This window comes from Schistocerca gregaria, chromosome 3 (genome assembly GCF_023897955.1).
Source record: "Schistocerca gregaria isolate iqSchGreg1 chromosome 3, iqSchGreg1.2, whole genome shotgun sequence".
In the NCBI taxonomy this organism is placed as follows: domain Eukaryota; kingdom Metazoa; phylum Arthropoda; class Insecta; order Orthoptera; family Acrididae; genus Schistocerca; species Schistocerca gregaria.
In genome coordinates this window covers 403,247,232-403,264,281 of record NC_064922.1, presented here as the reverse complement: position 1 = coordinate 403,264,281, position 17,050 = coordinate 403,247,232, and positions in this window count along the sequence as shown.

The following is a 17,050-nucleotide window of genomic DNA, read 5'->3' as shown; positions in this document are numbered from 1 at the left end:
GTAGTTTCCCCTTGCTTTCAGCCATTCGCAGTACCAGCACAGCAAGGCCGTTTTGGTTAGAGTTCCAAGGCCAGATCAGTCAGTCATCCAGACTGTTGCCCTTGCAACTACCGAAAAGGCTGTTGCCCCTCTTCAGGAACCACACGTTTGTCTGGCCTCTCAACGCTGCGGTTTATCTGTATCGCTGAGGCACGCAAGCCTCCCCACCAACGGCAAGGTCCATGGTTCATTGGGGGGGATTTACAACATAATTATTATAAAAATCTGAAAAATACTGGCACAGTGTTACGTCGTACGTAAGCGAGTGTCGCAGACGTCAGCCGATGGAGGGGGGGGGGGGGGGGGGGGGAGGCGGACGCGCACTGTAGCAGCAGGTGTAGTTTGTTTATTGTGCAGTTTCCTACACCAGGAGAAACATTTTAACTGTTTTACCTATAACAGTCGTCTCTACGGTATTTGAAAATAACGTCCTACTCTGTAAAATGTTTATATAATAATTATCACCCAACAGTCACCTCTCCATCGACGATCGGAAGACTCAATCTTTGTCTTTAATGCGATATTAGTAAATACCTAGGAATAAATTATGGCACGTATTTAGGGGTGGATTGTGTTACTACGCGTGTATCAACGTCTTACAAACAAGCGCTGGCTAGAGCAAGACCAGTTATCGCTATTCTATATCTTACAAGATCTGGCATCTCTCTGTAATTCTCTTTGTAGTAGCCGTAATTACTATATACTGACCCGCGCGGGTAATACGTCTAGTTAGGTAAAGTGCCACGTGATCTGGAGGGATTCACCTAGGCTCCCTGCTGTCACTCAAACAATCAGTGCTCTATCTCCGTGATACTATTAACTTAGAAGAATCCCCTGCCTCTAGATGGTAATTTCAAAGACTGGCACGCGTCATGAGTAATACCGCCACTTAAATCGCTTTCTCTATTCATAAATGATTTTCTCAAGTAAACCTGAACGACAGTTCTCAGTACCATATAGTACTTATCGTTTAGCAGACAAGACTCATGTAATTATTGCTTACCGCGGAACATTACTTCTTTTAAACTCCAAACCGATTTTGGGACAATAATCCTCAAATTAACGTGAGATAATTTTACTGGCGTACTACCTTTCAAATCTCCGTGACTCACAGCTACATAATTTCTAAGATACTGTTGGGTACCACTGTTGTTGATTAAACGATTCTAATTTCAAACTAGGTAATTTTTTGGTTGGCAGAGAAGGACTTGTTACAAAATTAGTTTTAAACTTTTATTTCGACCATCCGACAGAGTATGTCCTGTCATAAATTATTAAGTGAAAACTCTGTCCAAATAAAACAGCTAAAGGCGAAATTCTAGTACTATTTTTATCATTTTAAGATTAAAATTTGCCACCAACGCGCATTACAGTCTTTTGATCACACGAGAACAAATGTGTCTTAGTTCTTTAACTCGGCCTAATGTGGTGACGGTGCCAAAGCCTCTAATAAAGAATCAAACACAGTGCCTTTTTTTCATATACTTGAATGGGCCCTTCACGTAAAACAATTAGCAAAACCTCAACTATTATAATAAAAAAACAAATAACAGGGTGTCCCAAGCAGTGATTCTGAGCGAGTTCCTCAAAACTGTAAATGAAATTAAATAACAAATGGGAAGAAAGAAGCAACTTCCTGTTGCGATTTCTCCACTAACGAACAAAGTATAGTATCGAACCTACTCCATGTAGCGGCGTTCTCATTTATGTCATGACAAAAGAATACTTTGCAATCCATCACATCTCCTTTGGTATGTAAATAGTACGAAATTACAGGAACACACATTAATATTACTTCACATCTCATGGTTAACACGCAACTAACAAATGCGGATAAAACTATTATTATGGAATTTAAAGTACGGATTATTGTCACAATAATATCTTATCAACATTTTTCAATTGTTTTCTATCACTGAAAAGATGTTTCATTATTCGCCCAAGTCTGCTAATAATTTTTGTTGTTGTCTTTTCATTTTTCCATATCTTCGACATGATTAATGAATGAAATATAGAAAATAACCAAATCTGCTAGTTTGATAATAATGTGTTTCTTCGACCAGTTAATGGCAATGACCATCATCTTCGCTGAGTGTTGTCCTTAGTCCCATAACTTTATTGTCTTGAGTTAGAAAAGAACTGTAGCCGGCGAACTTTCAAAACACTATTTTTTTGCTCAATCTCTTTTCGCATACAGATTTACGCCTACACCGTACTGATTAAGCACTTGGGAACTAAAATTCGTAACTTTTAAAATGTTTGTGTCTTTTTTCACTGCCTCATAATTATATTCTATATATCGATTACCATAACTATGCTAGTCGTACTTTCCAAATTATCTGATTTAGACATTTTATTTTTTTACTATTTCTTTAGCAGTTACTACGTTCACCTAAACCTAAATGCCTTCCGTTGGTAATACATTTTACACCATATATACCGAAGTGCATTCAGAGCTTGTAAAGGACACTATAATTTCTCCGCTGCCAATAGTAAATTTATTTGCTCCCTTTCTCTTAATTATTAGTACTTCTAGCTAATGTACTAAATCAACATCTGGTCCTAAATAAGTTTGCAGTGCTTTATCGAGCTTCAATCTCACAATACTAACTAGTGTACAACTGTCCTATTCCCTAGACCTAGAACGTTTGCTCTGACAGGAAACACTCCTCAGTAAATCAAAATTCGTTTGTTACCTTTTGCTCGGCTTCTTGCATTACTCATTGATTACGCCACTTTTTCACCCACTGTTGTGTAGTAGGTTTCCCAAGGCTGCATTTTCATGCGCCCACATATTTTTTATTGGTTCCTTAGCATATATATCGTTCTTCTGACACAACGTCCATATAGTTTCGGATAGGAACTATAAATGGCGCTAGCATGTCATTAATATGAAACCACTTTCCCTTAAAACAATTCTTTCTTAATTCAGTGAGTATAAGGTACTGCGTAATGAACGGCAACTTTGGCACGAGAGTTAGTAACGAGGGTCTGTTCTAATTCTTTTTTTTTAAGTTATTGACATGGCCTGTTTGCAAACATATGTTCCTATGTGAAACTCTATCTAGAAACTGACCTACTAAAAGCTGTACACCTAGAAGGAATTGTGAAAGATATTAGTACAGTATTTAATTACTACGGAATAAATTATGTTCTTCTGTTTTAATCACCGTCAAACTAAATCTTGGTGGAAAGACACGTGGAGGAACTTTTACAAATATGATTTTTATAGACGTCATCTGGTTCAGTGCAATCAAAATATTTCGTTTATGATCATCCGTTTTTATGACTATTGTCAATTTCCACCAAGCAACGAATAAAAATTTTAAGGACACTGTCGCTTATATCATCCATACATATTATAAAATGTGTGTATATGTGTAAATTCCACATGTATTCCTAAACAACTTGAACGATTTCAAACAGACTTGGCACACTTATCACTCACTGCCTGGAAAGAAGGGCTGTGGGGCTAAGAATCGCCTGCATCTAGAAGACTTGGAGGGGGTGAAGAAAAAGAAGTGAAAGAACTGTGGCCTGTGACGCGCTAATAAACAGATTTAATTCATCCAGTATTTCAGAACTAGATTACTTGGTTACCTACTACAAACACATAAAAATTATTCCTGTTATGTTTACAGCTTTCAGTAGATCAGTTTGTAGATTGAGTTCGGCATAGGTTCAAATGGCTCTGAGCACTATGCGACTTAACTTCTGAGGTCATCAGTCACCTAGAACTTAGAACTAATTAAACCTAACGAACCTAAGGACATCACACAAATCCATGCCCGAGGCAGGATTCGAACCTGCGACCGTAGCGGTCGCCGGTTCCAGACTGCAGCGCCTAGAACCGCAGGGCCACTCCGGCCGACAGTTCCACATAGGAACATAAAGTTAAAAATTAACTTTCATTAAACTTTTTATCGCTGAAATCCCCCCTCCCCCTCACAAAATGACGAAAGGGAAGAAATGTATCCCTTACTACATTATCGCTGCTCATGGAGCAAAACTACCAGATTACACCTGACGTATTAATTTGCTCCTTCTTTACTGTTAACTCTATTCGCTACAAACTTTGCAGCAGTATTCACATACACCACTGGATATACCCGAAAAATAACATCATTTTACAACACATAGTTCAGGAGATATGACCTCATAAACATTGAGCTGTATGAAAACGAAATTGCAGGCCAAAATTTGCTAGAATTATGGGTGATATATGTGTACAAATGTGTGTTAAATGTATGAAATATACAGTGTGCTCGAAAATTCCTGGTATAAACTTCCACGACATGTAAAGGGCAGTGAGAAATAATATTTTGAATTGGAACCCATGTACGGAAACGTAGTGTTTCCGAACTGCAACCATTTGAAAACATGTTGCTTACTCGACAAGTAATTGAATAGGCATGACCCAGAACACCATCGGTTTTACCATTCCACTCGTTAATAGCCAACACTCGTCGATGTGTCATCTTCAACGTCATGAAGTACAGCCTCTTCCAATTTGGGTGTGCGGTGTCCCCCTGGAGCGCCACGGTCACACTTGCTGGCAGTGAAGCTGTTGCGTAATTGTGGCGTAAAGGGTATGCGATGGAGTCTGACGTTGTGGAGTACGATCTTGATAAAGGCGATGAGCAGCTCTTCCATTACCGTGAGCTTCGCCGTTCAGAAGCATCATGTCTGTGTATTCTGCAAACGAGTAGTTATTCAGGTTAACACTACACTTGAATTAGGCTAGAGCCAGGTCAGGGAGGAAGGATAGACGTCAAATGACATCAGCCGATCCGACGTAACCGTCCCCCTCTATGACTACTCTGTCTCATACAGTCCATTACTGGGATGTTATCGTCGTGTAACCACTCTGTCACTGGCCATGGACAATGATCAGATGCTCGATCGTGTTGAAAGATGTAGACGCCATCCACGAATTGCTCCCCAACGGTGGGAAGCAATGTATCCCTGTGCTGTGATAGCGCCACGCAAAACTACGAGGAGTGGAAGCACCCTCCGTGAAAAACACGACCACACCATAACACCACCGCCTCCGAATTTTACTGTTGGCACTACACACGCAGACAGATGACGTTCGTCAGGCATTCATGTTGTCATAAACAGTAAGTTGCGTGACAAACTGACACATCGTGTATGATGAAATTTATTGCTTCTTTACGACTAACTCTATTCACAAAATATTTCGCAGACATATCTATATATACTGCTGACTGTACCTACAGAAATACATCAACATGCGACACATAGTCCATGAGATATGGGACTGTAAACAATGAAATACGTGAAAAAATGCCACATCGTCTATGAAGTTTTAGTGCATTTATTCTTTACTACTAAGACACTCGTATAGACGAGGAAATCCCTGGCACGTGGCAATAATTCTGACAGCTTTCAAATGCGAAATGCAGAAGGCTATATGGCCTAGGCGAAAACAGTAGCTGTCTATGGAGCTATGAAGAGGCGTTTCCATAGAGATGTTTGCAAAATCGCGTTGTAGACACAAGAAGCAGTTGGGACCAGCATACAGAAATTGTCTGGCATTCTGTTTCTTATTCTGGATACTGTACTTATACATTTATACGTTGCGCATATTTCCTTAAAGGGCTGTTTCATAATTTCAAATGTATGCTGTGTGGCTGAGGCTTCCCGAAGGGTACACCGTTCGCCTGGTGCAAGTCTTTCGAGTTGACGCCACTTCGGTGACTCGCGTGTCGATTTCAAAGGTGTTTTCACGATTACGAAAAATGAATATTTTTTCCATGTTTTACTACAAAGACAGTTCTTTGTTTTAGCTTCTAATAGGATATTAGCAAAATGAATACCCAGAGAATACCGGGTTTCTCAGCTATAATTAATCAACGAAAATAAGAGTTTTGCCGCGCAGGCCAGAGGGTAAGCCTCCATCTTTTACTGCAGTAGCCAATCAAACCCAAATCGATTAAGTTGGCGCAGTTTTCCACATAAGGTACCAGTATAGTGGCATTTGTCCTTCCTGCTTCACTTCACTTTTTGACAAATTGCGTCAGCTAATCTTGGCTCAATTGAGGTTTGAAACATGGAAATACATCTTATGGCTCCAAGTGCCAGTAATGTTACAATCCACCACGTTTCACTCTCATATAAAGCTACGCTCTGTACACTTTCTGAGAGAAGTGAAATTTATGTTATTTGACTTTCCCTGATAACAGTTCCTTGCTATCGCCAGATAGCATTTTCTATCATCTTTACATGTGTGACTGCCAGTTTTTTGCTACAGAAAAGGAAAACTCGTCCGCTGCTCTTACTGTCTTATATCCTAAGATAATTATCTGTGCCTCACCTGATTTTCCTATACAGAATTTATTTTCTCCACAGCCATGCATGCTTCTGTAGTTTTAGGTTTCTTCTCTAACTGTTACGTTGCCACGTTGAATTTTCTGTAAATTTCCTTTTTTAGACTGTTTTATTCCCCCTGCTTCTGGATATTCTGCAGTTTTTATATTTTCTTGGCCTAACATTCTCTTTATTCTCACAAAACTCTCCGATATTTTTCAACTTATGCAGGCTCTGTTTCTTAAATTCCCTACCTTTCTATAATTTCTTCAATTTTAATCTGGATTCCATTACTCACAAATTACAACCATGGTCTACATTCGCTCATGAAATACTTTTACCGATTAATATCCGTATTCTAAATTTCGGTCCTACCATTATACACTGAAGAGCCAAAGAAGTTGGTTCACCTGACTAATATCATGAACGGCCCACGCTAGTACCTAGAAATGCCGCAACACGACGTGGCATGGTCCCGACTAATGTCTCAAGTAGTGCTGGATGGAACAGACATCATGGATCCCGCAGGGCTGTCCATAAATCCATAAGAGTAGGAAGGGGTGGAGATCCCTTCTGAACAGCACGTTGGAAGCTATCCCAGCTATGCTCAATAATGTTCATGTCTGGGGAGTTTGGTGGCCAGCGGAAGTGTTTAAACTCAGAAGACTGTTCCTGGAGCTACTCTGTAGTAATTCTGGACGTGTGGGGTGTCGCATTGCCCTGCTGGTATTGCCCAAATCCGTCGGAATGCACAATGGACACATTCCAAATGTACATTGTCCACACCACTACTGAGCCTCCAATAGCTTGACCACTCCATGGGTTCATAAGATTGTCTCCATACCCGTACGGGTCCATCCGCTCGATACAATTTGAAACGAGACTCGTCCGACCAGGCAACATTTTTCCAGTTATCGACAGTTGGTGGTGACGGACCCAGTGAGGCGTAAAGCTTTGTGTCGTGCAGGCATGAAGGGTACACGAGTGGCCTTTCGGCTCCGAAAGCCCACATCTATGATGTTTAGTTGAATGGTTCACACGCCGACACTTGTTGATGGCATAGCATAGAAATCCGGGAAGAGTTTGCGGAAGAGTTGCACTTCTGTCACGTTGAACGACTCTCTTCGGTTCCGTTCTTGCAGGGTCTTTTTCCGGTCCCAGCGATGTCGAAGATTTAATGCTTTAGCGGATCCCTGATATACACGGTACACTCGTGAAATGGTCGTGCGGAAAATCCGCACTTCATTGCTACCTCGGAGATACCGTGCCCTACCGCTCTTGCATCGACTATAACACCACGTTCAAACTCTCTTAAATCTTGATAACCTGGTATTGTAGCATCAGTAATCGATGTAATAGCTGCGCCTGACACTTGTTTTCTTACATAGTCGTTACCGATCGCAGCGCCGTATTCTCACTGTTTACATATCTCTATATTTGAATACGTATATATGTATCAGTTTCTTTGGAGATTCAGTGTATAACCTATTTGGAACCTTCCAGTGTCTCCAGGTCTGTTTCACGTATACACCAGTTTATTTTTTCTCTTTGTTTTCCTACTGTCGAGTTCTAATCTTCCAGTAAAGTTACATTTTCGTCTCTTCTAGTGAACTGAATAATTTTTTTCATCTCATCATACTGTTTTTTACATCTCTTTTTAATCTGCGAAGCTAGAAGGCAAATAGACTTGTAATACTGTGGTAGGTCTTAGCTTTTTGTCTGTTGTGGTTATGATAATGCTTTTATTACTAGTTTAGCCACATTCCATTTTTCTTATTTATTATTAGTCCAAAGTCTACGTAGCACCTGTTTGATTTTCTGTTTATAACCCTACACTCACTTGGCCAGAAAACCTGTACTTCCTACCAACATCATAATATCCTCCTCATCAGATCTACACTGGGCAACACAGTTAAAGAGTCACATTTTCCAAGTCCCATAACTGTCTCCTGTTGCGATGTAGAAGTTTGAAATTTAGCTCAATGCGGGCTACAACCTCCCTCTGTAAGAATGCAAAAGGATGGCACACTGCATCACCCTAGGGCTCGGTGGCACTTCAAGCAGGAAGATGATGATACATGACAAAAAAATCCCAGAGCTCAGAAGTTCATGCTGGTTGTACGGTTGAATGGCGCCAAATTTCACCACAAATATGGCCAACACCAATGTGGACGTGTCACACAATTTATACAAATTTCATCCTCTTTTTACGCCTCTACGATTGTTGAAATCACACGGTTTCTTATGTGTGGGGAAGGAAAACATTTCAGACACACTACCGCTCAGAAGCGGTACAAAAAGGCCTCAGAGGGTGGCAGAAAGCTTCTCAGTGAAACTACCCCTTCCCTTTGGGCGTTGATTCCCGCACATTTCACGCTGACCCCCCAATCCCCCCTCCTCCGACCATTTCAAACCTCTGAGGAAATCATAGACCTGCAACCCCCTTCAACATGACCGCACCCTTTTGGAGTGTAATGCGACTGCTAATTTTGCTCTGGTGTACATGGGGGTACCATTAGTACTGTGTCCAGACTAAGCGCCTGCAACTCTCGCATTCCGCGAAGCACACCGGTCCAGCGGGCCCAGGACCGAGTAGGGGTCAGCCTGGCCGGTCGTCCCGGAAACACAGACTCTTCCCAGAGACCACCAGGAGGCGTCCACGGCGCCGCAAGAGGTCGCTACAGTCGCGGACCTCTTACCTTCCGCTCGACACGTAACTGTAAATAGAGCCAGCCATATCCATGCGCCAAGCAGTATTTAGGCTGGCGCAGGAGCCTGGATAGGACCCCTCCCCCGGGCTTCCCCTCCCCTGTCCCTCTGCCCCTCCTCCCATCTCATCAGCCATTGGCATCTTTGTCCTCCCCTCCCCACCCTCTCCCCCCCTCACCTTTCTTCCCCTCTTGGCAGGTCCCCGGACTCGCACACGCTACGTGGACTTTCGCGCGACGGAGATCATCGCCATCTGTGTCTCGTGTGTGTATGACGTCGTTTTGTGTTTTTAGTGTACGCCGTCACGCTTCTACGTTCACTTGTGCCATCGGATTCGTCAGTGTTCTGTGTGCCGTGTCAACGTGTTTTCGGTGTCGTTATCATCGAGTGTGAACGGCTCCGTGTTTTTTTGTGTATCTGTGATCACTATTTTTTAGCCCGTCACTATGTTCTTTCTGTTTCTCCAACCTGTGTTCTGTCATTGTCAACACTATGGCTGAAGAGCGGCGTAGCATGCCGCTGACAGCCTACCTGTTTGTATAGGTATTAAAATAACAATAAAGGAAAAAAATAAGAAAACCTGGATAGGCGTTTCACGCCGAGCGAGCCCACTGGTGTTATCATAGCCGCCATGTCATCGTCCACCGCCGCCAGCGTTTCGGAGCCATCCTCACAGGGCCTCTATTCGTCCTCGGACTCATATGACATACAACACCAAGGAGACACCCGGGACTTGGTTTGGTGTTGTATGGTTACTACAGACAGTTTATGTTTGGAAGAATCTCTGACTTAGTTCTTGGTAGGCTTGTAGGATCAGTCCTACCTCACGAATATTGTTTTGTAAATTTTGAAGAATGACTTTAGTTTAAATAAAAACGCTATAACTCACACTCTGAGATTTTCCTATCCGCGGTCGGCGGACATATTAATTAGGGCCGTTGAAAACCATTCCACGAAATTTGAACTTGATCCGAAGCAGCAAACGTTGCTTAAGCTTTTCCAGCCCTGCTGTTTTGCGTTCTCCTTTAGCATGATCACAGGTGAAACACTGACACATTCGTGAATAAAATGGCTAAGGGTCCCTCTAAGACCAACCAATCCAGCAACACCCTCGATTCTTCCTGCCCACCTTTGACAAGCACTTTTAAAACGTACCTGTACAGAGACTGCTCGTGTTCAACAAAGGTGGTTGGGATGATGGCGCCGAAGGTGTTGCTGAACTTGGTGAGGTACATCTAAGAGGGACCCTTTGTCTTTTTATACAAACTTGTGTGAATATCGTACCCTGCCACAGGTGGAGCCAAGCAGGAGAACTGGAAAAGCACTATGGGACTTAACATCTGACGTCATCAGTCCCCTAGACTTAGAACTACTTAACCTAACTAACCTAAGTGCCTCCCTCTGCTTCGGATTATACTCAGATTTCCTCTAATGGTTTTGAACAGTCCCTTGTTGTTCCATCACTTACAGCAGAGCAAAATAGTGTAATTATTTCAGCGTGTTTGCTGGTCCATGATGTTCTAAGAGAAGTGTTGAGTCGTCAAGGAGGAGAGGGATATGAGGGGTCAGGAGCTTCCAAGGATGTCAAGACGTAGTCCTGCTGCTAAGTACACTGAAAACTGTCGTTTTAGACCGCGAAATGTCCAGAAATCAACTCCCAGAGGGAAGGAGTGGTTTCGTTGACACTATTTTTGCCACCCTCTTCATTTCGGTTCTGAGCGGCTGTATGTCTAAAACGTTTTCCTCGGTCATCCATAGAAAATCCGCGTGATATCAACGCCTGCCGGCCTCTGTGGCCGAGCGGTTCTAGGCGCTACAGGCCGGAACCGCGCTGCTGCTACGGTCGCAGGTTCGAGACCTGCCTCGGGCATGGATGTGTGTGGTGTCCTTAGGTTAGTTTGGTTGAAGTAGTTCTAAGTCTAGGGGACTGATGGCCTCAAATGTTAAGTCCCACAGTGCTCAAAGCCATTTGATATCAACGCCGGGTGTCGCTTTTCTGATACCCATCGGAGAGCAGTCAAAATAAGGGGTGAAAGTCGGGTAAGAGAGGGCGTGAGAAGTCCTTGGTGGCGTTGGGAAGAGTTGTGGTAAAATTTGGTGCCAATGCGACACCATTAACCCTCCCTACATCTCACACGATCTTCTGAGCTACGGTCCTTTTTCACATGTGGCAACACTTTGTAGTTTGAATCACCGTCGAGGGCGCGACGCCTTTTCAGTATTACAGATGAAAGCTGTAGGCGCTTTTGATCCAAATTTATAGTTTTTACATAGTATTTTCAAATAACTTCTGGAAATTCAGCCACGTAACACTTTCATCGACCGCCGATATTTCGGCGGGAGAACACCCCGCCATTTTCACGGCAAACTGCAACGGACAGGCGACGTACACGCAAATTTAAAACCTCGGTTCTCGGATTGAGGCAGGAAAGATAACACACACACACTGTACACTATTGCCATCAAAGATGACCAAAGTCAGAGATATCGATAGTAATACTATCCTACTCGCAGGAGAGGTAGCATTGACTCTGTCCTTCTGTTTTTTGACGAGGGAGAAAGCCCGATTCCTAACAGAGTTCAAACAAAAAATCCATCACTTTTAACAAGGTTGCTCGCTAATTTAATCTCAGCTGCCTCCTTAATAACACTGTCCCAACAGCTGGACGTGCGTGCCAATATCTCGGTGTTATTGTATAACATGGGTTGACCAGTAACCAAACAGTGTTCGGCAATAGCAGATCTACTTGTCTGCTGTAATCGTGTGTGCCGTTTATACTCAGTACATCAATCCTCCTCTTTTACATCGTAGTCGGAGACAGTTACGGGGTTTCGAAAAAGTGACACCTTCATTGTGTTCAGCGCTGTATTTTATATTAAACATAGTTCAAATGGCTCTGAGCACTATGAGATTTAACATGTGAGGTCATCAGTCCCCTAGACCATACAAGGGAACCTCCCCATCGCACCCCCCTTAGATTTAGTTATAAGTTGGCACACTGGATAGGCCTTGAAAAACTGAACACAGATCAATCGAGAAGACAGGAAGAAGTTGTGTGGAACTATGAAAAAAATAAGCAAAATATACAAACTGAGTAGTACATGAGCAACATAGGTAACATTAAGAATGATGCGAACTCATGAGCGCAGTGGTCCCATGGTTAGGGTGAGTAGCTGCGGAACGAGAGGTCCGTGGTTCAAGTCTTCCCTCGAGTGCAAAGTTTACTTTCTTTATTTTCCCCAAGTTAATATCTGTCTGTTCGTTCATTGGCGTCTCTGTTTACTGTAATAAGTTTAGTGTCTGTGTTTTGCGACCGCGCCGCAAAACTGTGTGATTAGTAGACGAAAGGACGTGCCTCTCCAATGGGAACCGAAAACATTTGATCGCAACGTCATAGGTCAACCGATTCCTCCACAGGAAGACACGTCTGATACATTCTATACGACACTGGTGACGGCACGTGCGTCATATGACAGGAATATGTTGTCGACCTACCTTACTTGTACACTTGGCGAATGGGTAACAAGATTCTTCTACCTTGCCCGATTTAGGTTTTCTTGTGGATGTGATAATCACTCCCAAAAAAGTGATGAAAACATAAGAGTTTGTCACCTAATAGTTCCACAAAACTTCTTCCTGTTTTCTCGATTGATCTGTGTTCAGTTTTTCAAGGCCTATGCACTGTACCAACTTATAACTAAATCTGAGGGGGCTGCGATGGGGAGGTTCCCTTGTTAGAACTACTTAAACCTAACCAACCTAAGGATGTCACACACATCCATGCCCGAGGCAGGATTCGAACCTACGACCGTAGCGGTCGCGCAGTTCCAGAGGCCAGCCTATTTTATGTTAGTTTTTAAACGAAATCTCCTGTTTATGGAGGTGAAACTACCTAAAATGCTGAGGGAGGACATAAATAAAGTGACTGGCTATAGATATTTGCGTATTTTGATTGATCACGTATTTAATCTGCTAATCGTCATTTGAAGAGAGAACATATTCACTCCGTCTCGAAAACTAGTTCAGTTCGCTACATCACCGTGACAATAAATCTGGAAATCGCGTTTCGCCCCGTATTGCCACTTAATGAGGCGAGTGGCGTCGACGCCGCCACGGGTAATGGCCATGTTACATGAATAATGTGGGAGCCCACGCGCCCATCCGGCAGCCTCCTACGGACGGAGCACCGCATTCGGCAACGGTTCCGCGCGTCCGTAACTCTTACATTTATTATTTCCTCTCCGCCTGGCGTCGTAATTTTCTATTCTCATCCAAAATTTATACGCGAGGTGCCGGGGCGGCGGGCGAGGTAATCTGATCAATGTTATCCAGACGCGGCGTCGGACAGCGCTCTTCCCACCGCCCTGCCACACGCCCCCTCTCGTGTCCGTCAGCTGGTCACATTTCCCACAATTCCTTTCGCTGCCGGCAAGAAAGGGGCCGGCGGGGGAGGTGCGGTGTAGCGGAAGGGGATAGGTAGGGGTGGTGCTGCTGTGCCGCGGCTGAGCCCAGGATAAAGGCGCCGGCCGCCCCTATCTCTCACCGCCTGGGTCGCCGAGAAAGGGAAAAAAAAAGAATTAAAATCGTCCTCTATCTCGCCGAAATTATTCTGCGCCCCGCAGTAATCCCATATTTCCGTCTGGAAGACCGCGCACAGGGCCCGAAATCTGGAACTCCCAGCTGCGGCGACCGTCAGAAACTTGTCCGAGTTCTCCTCCTGCGCTCTCTTCGACACGTCTCAGGTGTCACTTGCTGAGGCAGATGAGTATTCGTCACACTGCTTCTGTAAGAACTACATCTGGTCCGCAGTGGACAGCACAGTGGTCTTGGGGCGTGCTAGTTGTCGTGAAGGGAGACTCGAAGTGCAGAAGAGGGGGGAATGAGACTGTTAAACAGTCCTCGGAAGAGTCGGAAATAGAAAACCCTGTCCTCCAGAACCACATGGAACCGAACTTACAACTTTTACGATTGCAGCGTAGAGATATCACAAGTTCGCTTCAGCCAAGCAGCCGCTTCTTCGATCTGTATCTACGTTTTCCCTATAGCTTACGCCAATTTTCCTAGGAATTTCGAACATATTGCACCACTTTACAGTGTCGAACGCTTTTTACTGGTCGACAAATCCTGCGAAAGCGTCTAGATTTTTCTTCAGTCTTGCTTCCATTATCAACCGCAACGTAAGAACTGCTCTCTGGTGTCTTAAGCCGCACAGGGTAGCCGCGTGGTCTCAGTCAGCTTGTCACGGTCCGCGCGGCTCCCTCCGTCGGAGATTTGTGTCCTCCCTCGGGCATGGGTGTGTGTGTTGTGCTTAGCGTAAGTTAGTTTAAGTTAGACTGTATAGTGTGTGAGCTTAGGGACCGATAACCTCAGCAGTTTGTTTCCTTAAGATCTTACCAAAAATTTCCAATTTCTGGTGTCTTTACCGTTCCTAAATCCAAACTGATCATCAACTAACAGACCCTGAATCTTCTTTTCTCGTGTTTATCATTCTCGTCAGCGACGTGGCTGCTTGATTCGTTAAGCTGATTGTCCGATGATCCTCGCACTTGTCGGAATTACGTGGATACTGTTATTCCGAAAGACTGACGATATATTTCCAGTGTCATTCATTATAATCACCAACGTGGATTGTCGTTTTATTGCCACCTACCCCAATAATTTTATATATTCCGGTGGAATTTTATCCATCCCTTCTGACTTTTTTGATCAAAAGTCTTCCAAAGCCCTTTTAAATTCTCATTCTCCTACTGTATCCCCTATTTCTTCCCTGTCGACTTCTTTTCCTTCTTCTTCGGACAAGTCCTCCCCTCATAAATGCCTTCAATGTACTCTTTCCACCTATCCGCTCTCTCCACTGCGTTTAACAGTGGAATCCCATTGCACTCGTAATATTATTTCTAACTGACTTGTATTTCTGTGCTCCTGAATTTCGCTGAACATTTTTGTGATTTCTTCTTTCGCCGATCAACTGATGTATTTCTTTTGTTTTACCTAAAACGTTTATATTTCTATATATATAATTTCCAAGTTCCTTGGGTAATTTTTGAAAAATATTACGCCGGAACAGTCTAAAACTGCATAAGGATTTTAGTCTAATACAACCTATTTCCAGGGCAGGATACTTTTCAATTGTTTGTCTGGGGCCTGGTCACATGGATGCGCTTGTACATGGACAGAATATTTCAGCCAGGAAAATAAGTTCATTCACATGCTGATCAAATTTGCTGTAAGCAAAAAACCCGACACGATTCGTGCGTCCACAAGCAAAACATTCACACCACAGAAAGTTGAGTAAAACTAGACAGAAAGGAGAAGACCATCCATCACGAAATAAGTAACAGACAGATTGAATCTTCCGAATGGCAGCCGTAGTCTGCAGATTTGTGTTCACAGTCGTAATGTGAAGTGCAAGACTGATAATGCTGAATGCAATCGTCGACCTTGTATTGCATAAATGACGACGTAGCCAAGGTTGTAAGAAGTTGTTGCTGTTATAGTTTTTAATACAACTGCATGAAACGGGAACTACTCGGATCCTAGAATTCTTTTAAAATGATACATTTTTCTGAATTGCAGACTTTTGCAAGTTATGCTAATGTGGTGTGTTATGTTTTAATGTTAACACTTACTATTATTCTTCTTTCCTAGTCATGTCCCGTTAGAGAGTGTGTTTGAAATTTTTGGCTTGGTCTAACAACTTCCGTTCCCCCTTCTCTTTCCAAAATCGCTCATGTATTCACTATGTTGTTTCTTTCGTTTCTCTGTCCATTGTTTCCTAGTGGTGTTTTCAGCATTCTCTGCAATGATTTAGACCTAGGATTTCAAAGGCTTTGCTTCCTCTGGTGGTATCTTCGGTGAGGTTTATTTCTCGTAAGCCCTGCCTAATTTCCTGAAACCAAGGAAGTTTTACCTTTCCTTAAATTGTTATATTAAACACATTTACTTATAATATGACTGTTATATTTAAAAAAGTATGTGTTACTCTTATTATTATTGAATTGCTAGGCAACGTGGTAGGTTATGTGGGAGTGAGAGCAAATTATATTTAGGGGTGTGGTGGATACTAAGACATTATAAACTCACCAGTATCCAATCCTGGTTCAGGGTCTGCGCGTATTTTGTGCGATATCATGTCACCTAAAGAAAGTAATCTGATGCAGAGAGAGCAAACCGAAGATAGTTTTCCAGGTAACAATTTACCGTTTGCATAAAAATTTAAATTCTATTTTCGTATTAGCGAATTTTGTTTACTTCCATGCCAATACAAAGTAAACACATCTTTTAGTCAGTCTTCTTAGTGTAACACGTCAACAGATAAGAACCATTGCCGGAATTCACTTAGTAACAGGTAAATGAAAACGAACGAAACGGAATACATATTCAACAACAGAGAACTTTTGCCGAAACTACCAACAGCTGATATCGTTCTGGTTTCGAGTACAGCCCATTCGAGATGATCTTCAACGTGGAACGGGTGGTCTTGTTCTCGGATTTGGTACTCGAATGGCCAGCGTCAGTTCTGAAGTACGCCACGAAGATTTTGGAATTCAGATCTCAGTTCTCTGGCCTCTTGACTGCCAAACACTATTATGTCGCATAATAGTTATATCCCACGCACAGTGACGCAGAAGAGATGTCGGCTTTGATGAATCTGAAATTGGCCAGCATATTATCGCCTCATCGGTTGTCATAACAATCTGCTGTTCATCATTCGTAACTTATGGTCTTAATCCATAACTACGCAGTTGATACGGGGTTGGGACACTTGTGAGGAGCGACAGTTGCGAGGAGCGACATTTGTGAGGAGACCCGGCCGAACAGGTAGTGGGCGGTACACAGGGACACCAAACAGGTAGCGCACCGCAGATCATTACTGCTGTGGAGACCAGCCATCAGAAACAACTTAGTTCAGTTTCTTCTGTTTACGCAGAAGAAGTAGGGCTGCTGTTCAGTCAAGGATACGACATCGTC